This window comes from Rhinolophus hipposideros, assembly GCF_964194185.1.
Source record: "Rhinolophus hipposideros genome assembly, chromosome: 9".
NCBI lineage: Eukaryota > Metazoa > Chordata > Mammalia > Chiroptera > Rhinolophidae > Rhinolophus > Rhinolophus hipposideros.
This window is the reverse complement of record NC_138055.1, coordinates 17,873,385-17,888,434: the sequence shown is the minus strand read 5'-3', so window position 1 is coordinate 17,888,434 and position 15,050 is coordinate 17,873,385. Positions and strand designations below refer to the sequence as shown.

The window sequence follows — 15,050 nt, the reverse complement described above, 5'->3', positions numbered from 1 at the left end:
CCCTCACAGACAGTGCCGTGCGAGCTGGTGCATTATCGTGATGCAAGAGCCATGAATTGTTGGTGAAAATTTCAGGTTGTCTAACTTTTTTACACAGCCTTTTCAGCACTTCCAAATAGTACACTTGGTTAACTGCTTGTCCAGTTGGTACAAATTCATAATGAAAAATCCCTCTACTATCAAAAAAGGTTAGTAACATCACTGCAACAAGTTTGTGAACTTAATTGTCAGAAAATATATAGACAATATATAGTATAGAAAATATATATAATATATACAGAAGGTGCCAAGAAAATGTATACACATTTTAAGAAAGGAAAACTGTATTAAAAGTGTAATAACATATACCAATAACAAGTCACATTTGACTTCTGCAATTACAAGAGGTGTCCAAAGTGGTTACCATCAGTGTCCAGACACTTCTGATGACAGAAAACTACTGCTTGAGCAATGCTGACCAAAATAGCTACTTGTATATATTTTTTTGGCACCCCCAATATATAAACAACCTGTAAGCGTAACACAGGAATCCAGCTCGGGAAACTTTCTAGTAATTAAATGCATTTTCTGGGAACTTCCTTTAAAGCCAATAGCCCTAGATACGAGAAAATGCTATTTAAACAAAACTTGTGTTTTTTTTAATTTTTTTTTTAATATCTAGAGTTAAGAACAGAACCTCAGGCAGCTAATTACCAATATATCTTTGCAGTCATGTTAGAGAAAGAACAGCTCGAGGTTAAACTCTAGACTCTGAAGCCATCCACAAGCCGTGATATCTTGGGCAAGTACTTCTGTGCCTTAGCTTCCCACATCTAAAATGCAGATAATAATTCTTTTCTCATAGTGTTGTAGAGGATTAGATGAGACTATCTGCAAATATCCCTGGCACTGTAAGTGCTGGCATTATATAACTCTTTAGCTGCTTTCGAATTTATTGATATTGGGGCTGAGGTAAAAGATGTTTTGGAAGTACCGCTGTTAGAAACAGCCTGTGTTCCCTATTTTCCCTTGCTTTATTACTTTTACAGAATACCATGAACTATGTATAATCTATACCCTGTTCTTTCAGATCTTGCAAATGTCTGATATACTTAGTCAGTGTTTTCAAAAAGAATTCATGAATTCTCTATTCTCCAAGTCTTTGCCTATATAATGTTGTTTATCTGGTATTTTCACACATGAAAAGAAAATTCAGCTGAGAAAACCTAGGTCATAATCTTCTTATTCAAAATTTGTAGATATTTTCCTATTGTCCTTTCAAAATTAAAAAAAAAATTATTCAATTACAGTTCACATTCAATATTATATTAGTTTCAGGTGTACAGCATCGTGGTTAGACATTTATATAACTTATGAAGTGATTCTCCCAATAAGTCTACTACCTACCTGACACCATACATAGTTATTACAATATTATTGACTATATTCCCTATGCTATACATTACATCCCCCTGACTACTCTGTAACTGCCAATTTGCATGTCTGTTTTTTTTTAATGGTAATGTTGAAAACATTTATTTACTAAATCACTTTGAGGTTGAATTATGTAAGATAATTTCAACAAATGTTTAATGAAAAATTGTGGTATACAATATACTTGTCTCTAGAAAAAAAGTCTAATTTACAAGTCAAAGAAAAAAAGGTATTTAAGTAAATGTAGGGTTTTTTTAAAAAAAAACAAACATTCATTATACATTACTACCATAATCAAAATGGGTTTCCTAAAAATAGCTCGAGCAGCCAATGAAATCTTAAGAAGTGAACCAAAATATTTTTCAGTCATATCCAGAAAATCTAATATGCTTACTTGCATGTTGAGTCTTTGCCAGTCTAATCTTGGTATAACCTGTTCTCCCATTCTGTGCCTCTCTTTATGTTTTATCTCAGGCGTCCTTTTTGTTTTTAAGATGCATCCGTCTTTTATATTTCCAGTATCCTTTTCCTCGTCAGTAGAGTCTTCTAAATCTTCGTATTCTTTGACCATTTCTGAGGCTCTTTTAAGTTTGTCTTTCTGCGCCGTTTTCTTGACTTTTGATCTGGGAGTGAAGCATTCTGCATCTTCAGAACTACTTTTCTTCCTCTTCCCTGTTCTGACCTAAGGTGAGCTGGTTACTTCAGCTCTTTCCTGTTTCTTCCTTTCCTTTGAGGGTGGCTTCTGGGATTCAGTGACCTCTCATTCAGAGCCCTCAGACTTGGTCCTGGAGCTCTTCACTCTGCAGCCACTGCTCTCTTTCCCTGTGTCCACGTTCAGCCTTTTGGTCTGGAGACTGTCTTCCTTCTTCCCTCGCTCTTTCTTCTGCTTTTTCGTTTCTTCACCTACTCTAAGGGCAGGAATGGGCTTATTTTTTTGTGGTTTTAGGAAACATACCCGGTTTTCTTGGTGCTTTCTCTGGTGGGTTGTTAAGACACTCAATAGCTTTTGCTGCTTGTTCTTTTGTTTCAAATTCCACAAAGGCAAATCCCTTTGGATCTCCAGTAGATTTATAATGTGTTATACTTACATAAACAACATTGCCCCTTTTCCCAAATACTCTTTGAATCCAGCTGTGATTAGTATTTTGGGGAAGTAATTCCACATACACTGTCTATTCATCCTCATCCTGTGGTCTTTCGCCCAAAGGCTTTTTTCTCCTGGTCCCGGTGCCTTTTAAACCCAGCTCTACAACAGCTGACGTTTTCAGTGCTCTGGCTATTAGCTTCCCATCAGTGGTCAATTTTCTCATTTTGTTACAAGACATGAGAAGTGATATATCAACATACCCCCATCTCTATATTTTTCTATGTGCTCTCAAAGAAATCTACCCTTGTGAAAATTTGCATCTCCAAACCAGAAGTCCACTTGCTTAGTAATACCTGCAAGCACCTGTTTAACTTGAGACTCTTTCTTTTCTTTCTACTTCTTTTTTTCTTTTCAGCACCTTCCAGAGAGACTCTGGACAGAGGACACAGGGCACAACTGTGGGCAAACTTCTATCCTGAAACCTGGGAACTAAGGTTTGTCCACATACTCAAAAAAAGAGCAGACTCCCTGTACCCTTCGCCCATTCATCTCTTTCCCAAACTCTTTCCCCAAGACTGTAAATCTCCACTCAGTGTGTTTCAATACATCAGGTAATCACTGTGAACTGTTTGCTCTCTAGACCTGTGGCACAGTTATTTCCTTGGGATCTCAGTGTATTATACTCTGGGGATATTCCCTGTCTTTATCCAGTTGACCTCTTATTTCTTGAATCTCATGTTTCTTCTTTGGTATGTTTGTCTTGGCTGTATACACCATCCAGCAGCTTCTGGAGAAAGAGTTCACAGGAGCTATTTCTTGAGAGGCAGCATGTCTGAAAGCCTTCATTCTCCTCTCACACTTGGTGGATTGCTGGGTAGAAGCTCGTCAACAACAGTCACGCACCGCGTAACAGTGTTCCGGTTAGCAATGGAGCGCAAATACAATGGCAATCCCATAAAATTATAATGGAACTGAAAAATTCCTATTGCCTGGTGACGTTGTAGCCATGGTGACATAGTGTAATGCGTTACTCACCGCTACTAATAAGGATGTAAAGAAATATTTTTGTACAGCTATACAAGGCGTTTGTGTTCAGCTAAGTGTTATTATGAAAGTCCAAAAGTTAAAGAAATTAAAAAGTTTGTAAAGTGAAAAAGTTACAGTAAGCTAAGGTTAACTTATTATTGAAGAAAAGTATTTTTATAAATGTAGTGTAGCCTAGGTGCACAGTGTTTATAAAGTCTACAATGTACAGTATGTCCTCGGCCTTCACATTCACTCACTCACTCACTCACTCACCCAGAGCAATGGCCAGTCCTGCAAGCTCCATTCGTGGTAAGTGCTCAGGTCTTGGTCATAGCCAGCAAGGCCTTTCCTAACCTAGCACCTGGCTACTTGACCAGCATTAGCTCCTGCTACTTTGCCTCCCTCGTTGGGCTGCCTCACACCAGCCTCCTTGCCATTCCTTGAGCACATCAAACAAGCTCTGTTCCAGAGCCTTTGCAGTTACTGTTGTCTTACCGGAATGTTCTTTCCCCAAATAGTTCCATGGCTCACTCTCTCACATCATTCACAGCTGTACTGAAATGTCACCTCGACCAGTCAGAACTTCCTTTCCCTAATTATTCTGTATTAGATGTGACCTTCCTCCTCTACCCCCATTACTCCCTTTCCTCTTGATACATGTTTTATTTATATACAGAGAGATGTATATATTATATACATAACATATATCATATACATATAAATATACATAGTATTATATGTTTTGTTTTCCCTCCATTTATCACGACCTGCCATTATACTACTCAGTCCTGCCCTGTATAGAACTGTTGGGGTGGGGGTGGGGTACAGATGTTACAAGAAGTAGGGTTAATCCGTTTTACTTAATACCTCCTCTTTGGCTTATGAATCATTCTTCACATTTAGAGGATGGATTTGGATTTCTCAGGCTAGGAAGCCACAGGCACGTGGCCATGTGTCATCCTTACAGCCTTGGAAACCATGCAGGTTGCCTTAAGTTTCTTCCTTTAGAGTACTCATGGAACTATTCATTTTGTGCATCATTTTCTTTCACGTCTTTAGTCTTTATGGTTCATCTTTTTTTTTTTCATTCAACATTCAATTATATAAATACTGGGTATCATACGGATGCTCTGTGAGCACAGACATGTCTTCTGATAATTATTTGCCTATGATATAACTTGTCTATTTTAATGGGATTGGTGTTGTTTTCAGCATAAATGGGTGTTAATTTCAGGATTCAAGAGAAAAAAGTGTTCCTGTGTTGCATCCCACTCAACGAGGGTTGTGGGGAGCGAGGAGGGTTGCTCAGGGTTAAGAAAAGACAGTAGCCATGAATAGAGTTTAAGTGGGGCCAAGGGTCAAGCAGCCTCAAGGACTGGAGGCTCCTAATCCGACCTACGCATTAGCTTTTATTAGGTGGGGATAAAGCTTGTCAATCTCAAGATCTGTGAATTCCATGCACCATAATAGGAAACTGATTCAAGCCAATCACCCTTGCCTGCAGGCTGCTGGATGCAAGTCTCAGGATGTTTGTACTTCCCCAAGGGACAAAACCTATATGCATATGAATAAATGGAGAGCACATCACTGAATCACTTCCCTTGCAGGTTTTGGGAAGGAATATGGCCACACAGGCAGAGGTTTATCTCAGCCTGGGGAAGGTGGGGGGCTGTGCCCACCTCTACGAACCCCGAACCCCGTGGGTTCTCCTGTTGATCCCCACTCGACTGCGCTTGGCTTGAATTGTCCTCCCCCCCCCCATGGGGAATCTTACTCGTCATTGGCTGACCAGCCGTCTTTCTGGGGCCAAACAGGGAGACATAAGGTGCAAACACAAAGATGAAGCAAGGTCCCTGAAAGGATCTGTCTCACAGACTCTCCTTTCTTTAGGGGCAGGTACAAGGAGACAGATGGGTAGGCTGATGCATGGCGACATTCCTGTTGAAATTAATGTTAGTTACATTTTTCAGCCTATGAGAAAATGAGCTACATTTTCTCTCCATCAGGGCCTGTATTCAGGAACATTTATCCACATTGGTTGGGGAATATTACACATTACTTACTTGTTTATATACGTCTGAATGTTAGTTCTGTGGGACAGTGATATTGTTTTATGTAAAACAATACCCGGTACATGTAGGCATTCAATAAATAAATATGAATAAACGTTAAAAGTTACTTAAATTGCAATGAGAAAATACTTTTTCTTGTTTTCAAAAATAGAGACATGAATGGTTAATGATTATCATTATATTAAACATATGAGAACAAAGACGTATTGGAAGAAAAAATACAAAAACGATAGTAGTTATTGGAAAGTTGTGATTATGGAGGACTTTTTTTTTTGATAAAATTTCTAAGTTTCCTGAAGTGTTATATTGTTTTATTTTTTTTAAAAAAAGTCATGCCTCAAGTGAAAGCACATTGAATTTGAAAGTCCAGAGATCTGGATTCTAGTACTGACAGTGCTGTGTGATAGGCAAGTCTCTGAATTTCTCTGTGCCTTTGTTTTCTCTTTGGGAAGTAGAAGGTCTTAGGACTTCCCAGCTCCAAAATTCTGACACTCCTTTCTGCCAACATTAGCCATTCCCACCACTTTCCTCTGTAGTGCCTAGTCTTCACTGTGAGCCAGAAGGTAGAAACGTTCTAGAATGGCAGTAGACCAATCTAAATAGGGGGAATTGTTTTCATTGCTAATGATCTTTCTGATTATTATTTTCTTTAAAGTGATAGCTTCTGCTGTAGCTGCAGTGACTACTCCAGTTTCTGGCAGCGTGGTATGACCTGTTCTCCCAATTTCATTCTCCCTGAGTTTCAGGAATACCTCAGGAAGCCGCAAGTCCAACTGGTGGCTGGTGGGAGGAGGAAGCACAGCACATTCCATAGCATTAGGCTCCTGCTTTTCTGGTTTGGGTGGAGTGATGGGTCGGCCTCGGGCTGCCGAAGACTTCTCTTTGCTTTCATTACGTACGATTTTTTTTTTTTTTTTTTTTTTTGCTTCCCTGGAGACACTAGAGAATCACAAGTAGGGTAAACTAGCTTCCACTGCCCATCTGATGGGGCAGTACTCAGCGCTAGCAGGCCAACCTCAAAAACCCCTGTATGTTATAGGCTGCTTTTCAATTTACATAGAGTCATTGAAAGTGCATGTGTGATCCCTCTGTGCTTCACAAGATGAATTAGTCAGTCAGGGTACTCCTTGGCGATTTCTCATCTAGTGGACAAGTTCTCTTCATGCCAGGAAGCAGTCTGGAACTCAATTGATTCGTAGTTTCAAAATCTCTAATCATAAGAAAGAATTTCTTTAGTTCATTTGCTCCTCTACTTATGACACATACAAGTCCCAATTTCATAGTACCGTAAAGGCACACCTTTGTGTCAATATAGTGACCATTTCCCCAAAGTCTTTCAAATGAATGTACAAGGGTTACTGCATCACTATGACCGGAATCAAAAAGTACGTCAGTCTGCTTACATGAAATCAGGAAATGATCCAACTTTTGAGCACAGGATGTTTCTCAAGACAATGTTGATACACCTGTGATTAGAAGAATCATTTTTTGGATTAAATAAGCGAACACATGTAAAGCAGTTCCTGGCATATAGTACGTGCTCAAAAAAAGTTAGCTTCGGTTGATTGATTGATTATTACTTTCAAATACATTTGTGGCCCCTTTTTCCTCTAGGAGGGGAGAAGGTTGTTGAGGGCAGAGATTATCCCCCATCCCCAATCATCATAGAAAAATTAGAATATGCAAATAAGCAAAAAAAGAAGACCTGATATGCCCTCAATCCGACCCAGGTTTTTATTATAGATATTCCTCAGTATTTTATATAGAGGGAGTAAAGTATTTGTAAATGTCATCATCAACACACAGTATATATTCAGTACCTATCATGTATAAGATATGGGCTAGAAACCGAGATTTAAAAAATGTATTACACAATCGTTGACTTCAAGGCCTTATATTCTAGTTGTGGAGATAGGACTTAGGAGGGAAGTTTTAAAAAAATATCTATAATAGCAGAAAATCATCCATAAAAATAGTTGTGATTTTTTTTTTAGTTAGCATTTATATCCAGGCCTGAAAATGATGTATGTGGAACTTTTATCATCTAAGAAGTCCTGTGACAAATCGTTTTGTAAAGTCACCTATCTCAAAGCAAATATCCATTCATTAAGTTACTTTGTAACTCAATTTTTATATTTCAAGCTTATATAAAGTGTGCTTCTATTCCTCCTGAGATCTAGAAATGCCTAAGGGAGGTGTCTTATGAATGTGGCACCCTAGCAGCAAACTGTACTTGACTTTCAAGCTCCACTTGACACGGGCTCTCACTGGAGATTTTGTCAAGGGTCCAGTCCAGTCCTCTCTGTGACAGAACTATCTTTCTCCTGCAGCAAATGGGCCTAGAGCCTCTAGATAAGGTTAAGGGCCATTAGCAGAGAACAAACAGAATAAATTTCCTTTCTTATAAAGATAAAAGGGAAGGAACAGATCCCTACATTGCAAGAGCTCTGCTCACTGGCACTGAGTGTCTCCTCTGCCCCTTTATTTTCCCAAAGGCAGCCACCTGGACCAGGTGGTGTGTTAGAACTTTCACTGGCCAGTCGGTATTTGATACCAAACGATAACCAGTTCCTGGGGTGAAACTTGGCCTCACACAGCTATGAGAAATGCTCCCAGCTCAGCCCTGGCTGCTTTTCCAATTCTAGTAGTTGGAGAGATTTTGCTAGCCCAGTGGAAAGCACATGCAACCTAGTCTAAACCCAAAGCTAAACCTAGTAGCTAAGAGCTTTCTCTTGTCCTCAGAAATTTGAAGCTTCACTGAAGAATTCTGAAAGTTGGTAAAGTACCATTAAGCTGAATCTATTGTTCATTTAACTTATTTCCCATAGCACCCTATGTGCTTAATCTGGCAAAAGCTCTCCCCCTCGAGTGTCATTACAAGCCCCTTAACCTTTTTGAAAAGAGCAAAGAAAGGAAAGAGGCATGAGTTTCCCAGCTCATTTTAAGATCAGAAAAGGGCCTACAAGTTTTCAAAACTTCATTCCCATGTTAATTTCCAGAAGAACTGAATTAGATGGACCTAGACATGTTAGCTTTGCTAAGGCTGGTGCTTTGCAATCCTCCAAGAGCAATGCTGTTCACTCCTAGCAAGTAACGAGAAAGAATTGAACAAGGGGACAAGTGGGGGGAAGCCAGGTTATATCTAGAACCTCCTAAGGCAAATCTAGTATTATTATTGCATGTGAAATGCAGAAAATCCCATCCTTATAGGAACTTTTAGGAACAGGTTATGTTCCAAAAACCTTTTAGGAACAGGTTATGTTCCTAAAACCTTTTAGGAACAGGTTATGTTCCTAAAATCTATTTATTTACAAAACTTGTTTGGAACTTAAAATATATTCCACATCCTGCCTGAAAAAATCATCTCCTACTTTTGATTTATTATTATTATTTTTTAAAGTTTATTGGGGTGACAGTTGTCAGTAAAGTTACATAGATTTTAGGTGTACTATTCTGTAATACATGATATATAGATCACATTGTGTGTTCACCCAGAGTCAGTTCTGTGTCCGTCACCATGTATTTGATTCCCTTTACCCCCCTCTATAACCCCCCTTGCCCCTTACCCTCTGGTAACCACTAAACTATTGTCTGTGTCTATGAGATTTTGTTTCTTCATTTGTTTGTCCTGTTCTTTTGTTGTTTTCAGTTTTATATACCACATATCAGTGAAATCATGTGTTCTTGACTTTTTCTGTCTGACTTATTTCATTTAGCATAATAATCTCAAGATCCATCCATGCTGTCGCCAATGGCACTATTTCATCTTTTCTTATGGCAGGATAGTATTCCATTGTGTATATGTACCACAACTTCTTTATCCATTCATCTATCGAAGGACATTTTGGTTGTTTCCATGTCTTGGCCACCGTATACAAAGCTGCAATGAACATTGGAGCACACGTGTCTTTATGGATAAATGTTTTCAGATAATTTGGGTAGATACCCAGGAGAGGAATTGCTGGGTCATATGGTAATTCTATTCTTAATTTTTTGAGGAACCTCCACACTGCCTTCCATAGCGACTGCACCAGTCTGCATTCCCACCAACAGTGTATGAGGGTTCCTTTTTTTCCACAGCCTCTCCAACACTTGTTACTATTTGTCTTGTTGATGATAGCCATTCTGACTGGGGTGAGGTGATATCTCATTGTGGTTTTCATTTGCATTTCTCTGATGATTAGTGATGTTGAGCATTTTGTCATATGTCTATTGGCCATTTGTATGTCCTCTTTGGAGAAATGTCTCTTCAGGTCCTCTGCCCATTTTTTAATTGGATTGTTTGTTTTTTTGTTGTTGAGTTGTATGAGTTCCTTATATATTTTGGATAGGATTTATTATTATTTAAAAATTTTTAATATTAGTTTAGTTTGAGGGACCCGTGATTTTATTAAAACTTTGATTTTATTAAGCTAATACATGTATCTGTGTAAAAAAGTCAAATGGTACTACAGGTCTTATAATTAAATAACCAATACCCACTTCCACAAGTGTCCTAATTCCCACTCCCCAGAAAAACCACTTTCATATTCTTTTAGCTGTTTCTTCTAGTATTGACTGCCATATTTCTAAGTAGCTATGTACTATAGCTATTTCTTGATATTTTAAGGCTTTGGTATTTTCTATTAGGGAAACTGAAAATTTAGCACCCTTATCAGGCTCCTTTCTTTCCCCACCTTCACACACATATACGCGTACTTCCACACTTCCTGTCCCTAGTTTTCCCAATAGCGATACATCACAATCTTTTGTTAGAGAAAAAACTCAGCATTTATTTTATTATGACTATACAAATATTATTTACAGCCAAGTCACATAGTGTGCTAAGAAGAAATTGACTTTTATATGTAACCTTTATCTTTTCCTAGAGTTAATAATTCTCTCTCTCTCTCTCTCTCTCTTTCTCTTTCTCTCTCTCTCTCTCTCTCTCTCTCTCTCTCTCTCTCTCTCTCTCTCTCTCTCCATTTGCTTGTTTTCTTTGAACTGCTTAGCAATTCTTTCATCTTTCATGTCCAATTACTCTCCATCCTCAGGCCAAGACACAGATTTACAAAAGCAGTAACAAGTCTCAATTTTCTTCCAACTTTAGGCATCTCACTTTGTATTCAATAAGATACAATTCTTTTTTTAATTAAAGTTTATTGGGGTGACAATTGTTAGTAAAGTTACATAGGTTTCAGGTGTACAATTCTGTAATACGTCATCCATATATCACATTGTATGCTCACCACCCAGAGTCAGTTCTCATTCCATCACCATATATTTGATCCTCTTTACCCTGTTATACTATCTCCCTTCCCCCCTTACCTTCTGGTAACCACTAAGCTGTTGTCTGTCTCTGCATTTTTGTTTCTTCATTTGTTTATCTTGTTCCTTTGTTGTTTTCAGTTTTATATCCCACATGTCAGTGAAATCATATGGTTCTCGACTTTTTCTGCCTGACTTATTTCATTTAGCACAATAATCTCAGGATCCAGCCATGTTGTCACAAACATACAATTCTTGAAAAAATAATTGGTTTATCAAAAAAACTCTAAGTTTTTAAAAGGCATTTCCTATTGACAGAATGAGAACCTAACTGCCTTTCCTGCCTGCTAACAAAATTCTTCTGTTGTTTCTTATACAGAAAAGTAACTTTTCACTTTAAACAAACAAAAAAAAACTGGAAACTGCTGAAAGCACAAAGAAAAGCATTTCAAAGGAACTTCACATTGAGTATAGAAGGCACACTGTATCAGGAAAACAGTGACTATATAATAAGCACTATTAAAATACTTGGAAAGATAGATACAAAATACCTGACCACAGGCCTCAAGCATCACAGCCTCAGCCCTCTCATATCTGTAAGGTGTCTGTGTGCTGATGGTATTTACTGCTTGGATTATGTAATGACAAGTTGCTATTACTCAATGATGGTTAAACAAAGGTCGGAGGCACTGGGGCACTTTCTTAGAATATCTCATACCTCTTCACCAGGGTAGTCGAATGAAACAAAGTTAAGACCAGGAACTGGTCAAAGTTAAGGCCCATCTTCAATGGGGAACTCTTTTCATTTGTTGTCATGGTAGTATAACTTTTCCATTTGATTTATTCATTGTTCCCTGTGATATTTCAATAAAATCACTTGATCTGGCCAAATTCATTGAGTTGTATACATTAACTAAGTACAGCTTCTTACATGTCAATCATATGTCAATAAAGTATTTTAAAAAAACGTTGATCTGACTCATTAAATAAGCATAGGTTGATTTTAGAGCAGTTACAAGGATCTATTTATTTACTAATATCAGAGATTGGTCAAGATATAACAAACAATGTACACTAATGAAATCCACATACTTTTCGTGGCTTTTTACCTATGATGTGTGATTTTCTTGGCTGTAATGTTATGAAGTCTGACAATAAGACAAGGTGATCCCTCTTTTTTTTAAAAAAGTCTCAAGGCAGTTGCTCTGAGACACTGTATTCCAGTACTATAATGCCACCGTTATACAAAGCAGTTCTGGCAACTCCTCTTCTAGAATTATCTTCAACAGCTGGGTAGAGATGTCAGATAAAATACAGATGCCCAGTTAAATATGAATTTAGTGTAAGCATGGAATATACTTATTCTAAAAAAAAATGTATTCAACATTTATCTGAAGTTCCAATTTAACTGGGTATCCTGTATTTTTGTTAACTCTGGCAACGTTATGCCTGGGTACTTCTATGTAAACAACTTAACTGATGACAGTCTTCGTGGAAGGTGGCTGTGATTTTAGACAGTTTAAAGTCTTTCAAAGTGAAGTCTGATGCCAAGAAGGTTAATGCCACTTTGGGTCAAAAACAAAATTAAAAAGTAAGCAGACAGGTTTTCGGATGGGCCTTGTAAACTGGCTCTCACAAAAGTGCTTAGAGTTTTCTAAGGTGGTTTTAATCAATGTCAGGCTTTGAAAGAGTCATTAGCCTTCCAAAATAATCAGTAAAAAGGGTCGGCAGATTCTGCGAAGGAACTAACAAAACAGAGCCATAAATTTGTGTATAGTTTCAAATGTTACTATCAGATTAAAGAATTACATTGAACAACTGAAACTTTTATATAGTTTGCTCTACAAGTTCTGGATTGTTTTTTTTTGTTGTTGTTGTTTTTTTGCTGTTCTTTGGGAAGAACTGTACAAAAAAGAACATATCTCCAGAGAAATTCAAATGAGTTTACTCCCTGGTGAGTTAACTTTCTCTATGAAACATTTCATTCATTTTTTTTATACTTTTCTATCACTATTGGTAGACAGTAAACCTAAGATTCTGTTCCTTCTCTTTGCCAAAATTCTTGGCAGTGTGTCTTTCCATGGTAGCTATTTCATAAAGCATTGGTGCATTGTAAGCATTTTATCATCTTATTGTTATTATTATTGTTATTTTCATAAAAATGCCATGATATTGACATGGCAGGAATTATTTCTCAACTTCTGCGATGAGGTTACTGTGGTTCAGAGAGAGAGAATGACATGCTACTAAAAAGTATCAGACAAAAGCTCATTTGTACTAAATGGGTACTTTTTTCTTTAGACCAAGCTGACTCTGAAAAAAAGTTAAGTAAACAACATTTGGAGTTTTCTTTCCAATTTGAGGGTTAGGAAATGACTCCGAAAACGTAAGTTAAGGTGAAACAATATTTTACTGAAATGTGATATTCCAAAACACATTTGTTGGTTATTAAACTCTACCCAGAAACCAAAACTCAAGGATCTTTCAAAAGTAACTGAAATACCAATGTAAATTGATGTCTATTATTGATGAGAAGTGACCTGAACTTGTGACCCCTAAAATATCACTGAGAAATGATAAAACATCATAGAATTAATTTTGCAACAGTTTCTTTCCTCAAATAGCATCCAAAAATCACTAAACATGAAAGGAAAAAATTTATAGATAATGTTAAAATTGAGAACTCCATTCATCAAAAGACATGAATAAGAATGAAAAAGCAACCATAAAGTTGGAAAAGATATTGGCAATAATTATATTAGACAAATGATTCATATCCAGAATATATAAAGAGCTTCTACAAATCAATAAGAAAATGGCATGCAATAAAACAATGGCCAGACTTACAAAAGAAAAAAAAAAAGACATCCAAATAGCTAATAAGTATACAAAAGTATATGAAGTCCATCTTCATAAGTCATCAGGGAATTGCAAATTAAAACCATAATGTGATATGCTACTTACCCACCAGAATGGCAAAAATGAAAATGATGGAAAGTACCAAGACTTGGCAAGGACGTGCAGCAACCTGAATCCACATACTCCACTAGTGGGAGTGTAAATTAGTACGACCTCTTGGAAAACTGTTCAGTATTAAAGCTAAAAGCAAACCCCTAAAACCCAACAATTCTACTCATATGTGTATACCCACCACCAACGCAGACACGTATTCACCAAAAGACATACACGAGAATGTTCATAGCAGCAATCTAAATAGTAATCCCCAAATCGAAATGTCCCAAATGCCCATCAACAACAGAATGGATAAATTGTGGTGTATTTACACAATGAAATCCTATGCAGAAATGTGAATGAATAATTTCTAACTACAACAGCAATCTGGATGAATCTTAGAAACATAATGTTACAAAGAAGCCAAACACAAAAGAGAGCATGTAGTATTGTTCCCTTTATATAAAATATTAAAACAGGCAAAACTAATTAATTGTTAGAAGTCAGGACAGTGGTTTTCCTTGACAGTGGGAGGGGAGTAGGAATAAGGACTGAAAAGGAGCATGCAGCAGGACTTCTGTGGCACTGGTAATACTTCTTCATCTGGGTACTGGTTATAAGGTTGCATTCAGTGTATGAAAATTCATGTGTGCACTGTTATAATATGTGCAGATTATAATGTATATTATAATTTAATAAAAAGTTTTTTAATCACTAGGATTTTAAAGAGATCTAATATTTATCAGAATTTCTCTTGGAGAGAAGTTTGTATGCAGTTGGAAGCAATATTTCATGAGGTGCTGGTTAGAAGGTAGTGTGGTAGAGAGCTGCTGTTTTGCCTGCCCTGTATACCTTCCTTTTGTTCTGGAAACAAAATTCCAATTTCCCTCTGTATAATCATCTATTACATGATGAGGCTTTCAGATGCAATGTCCTCCCTGACACACCACTTTCCCACTACAGGAGTATGCATACAACTCAAGCCCACCACTCAGAGAACCTAATACTGGCAATATACCCCCAAAGAGTCAACCAAAGTCCTTTTTAGTAGATCTGAGGTTGAAGGTGCGTGGTAAACACTTAGATCCTTGGGTATGTCAGTCAACAAACCCCATTTTTATGTAAGCAAGCTAAAGTGGGTTTCTGTTGCTTACAGGCCTGCCTGGGCCATATGTTTGCCCTGATATATATTCACAACTAGTATAAGTGTTTATTAAGGGTGGTAGGGAGTCCAGAAGGTCAAGGAGCTTGGA

The 15,050-nt window shown here is 37.5% G+C and overlaps 1 pseudogene across 1 annotated transcript; it reads right to left on the bottom strand.

The window, feature by feature from the left end:
* Positions 1–743: 743 nt before the first annotated feature.
* On the bottom strand, positions 744–2,723 carry LOC308501827 (la-related protein 7-like; annotated as a pseudogene). The gene is made up of 2 exons: positions 1,808–2,723; positions 744–812 (listed from the first exon to the last, which is right to left on the bottom strand). The product of its transcript is annotated as a la-related protein 7-like (transcript).
* Between the last annotated feature and the right edge of the window lie 12,327 nt (positions 2,724–15,050).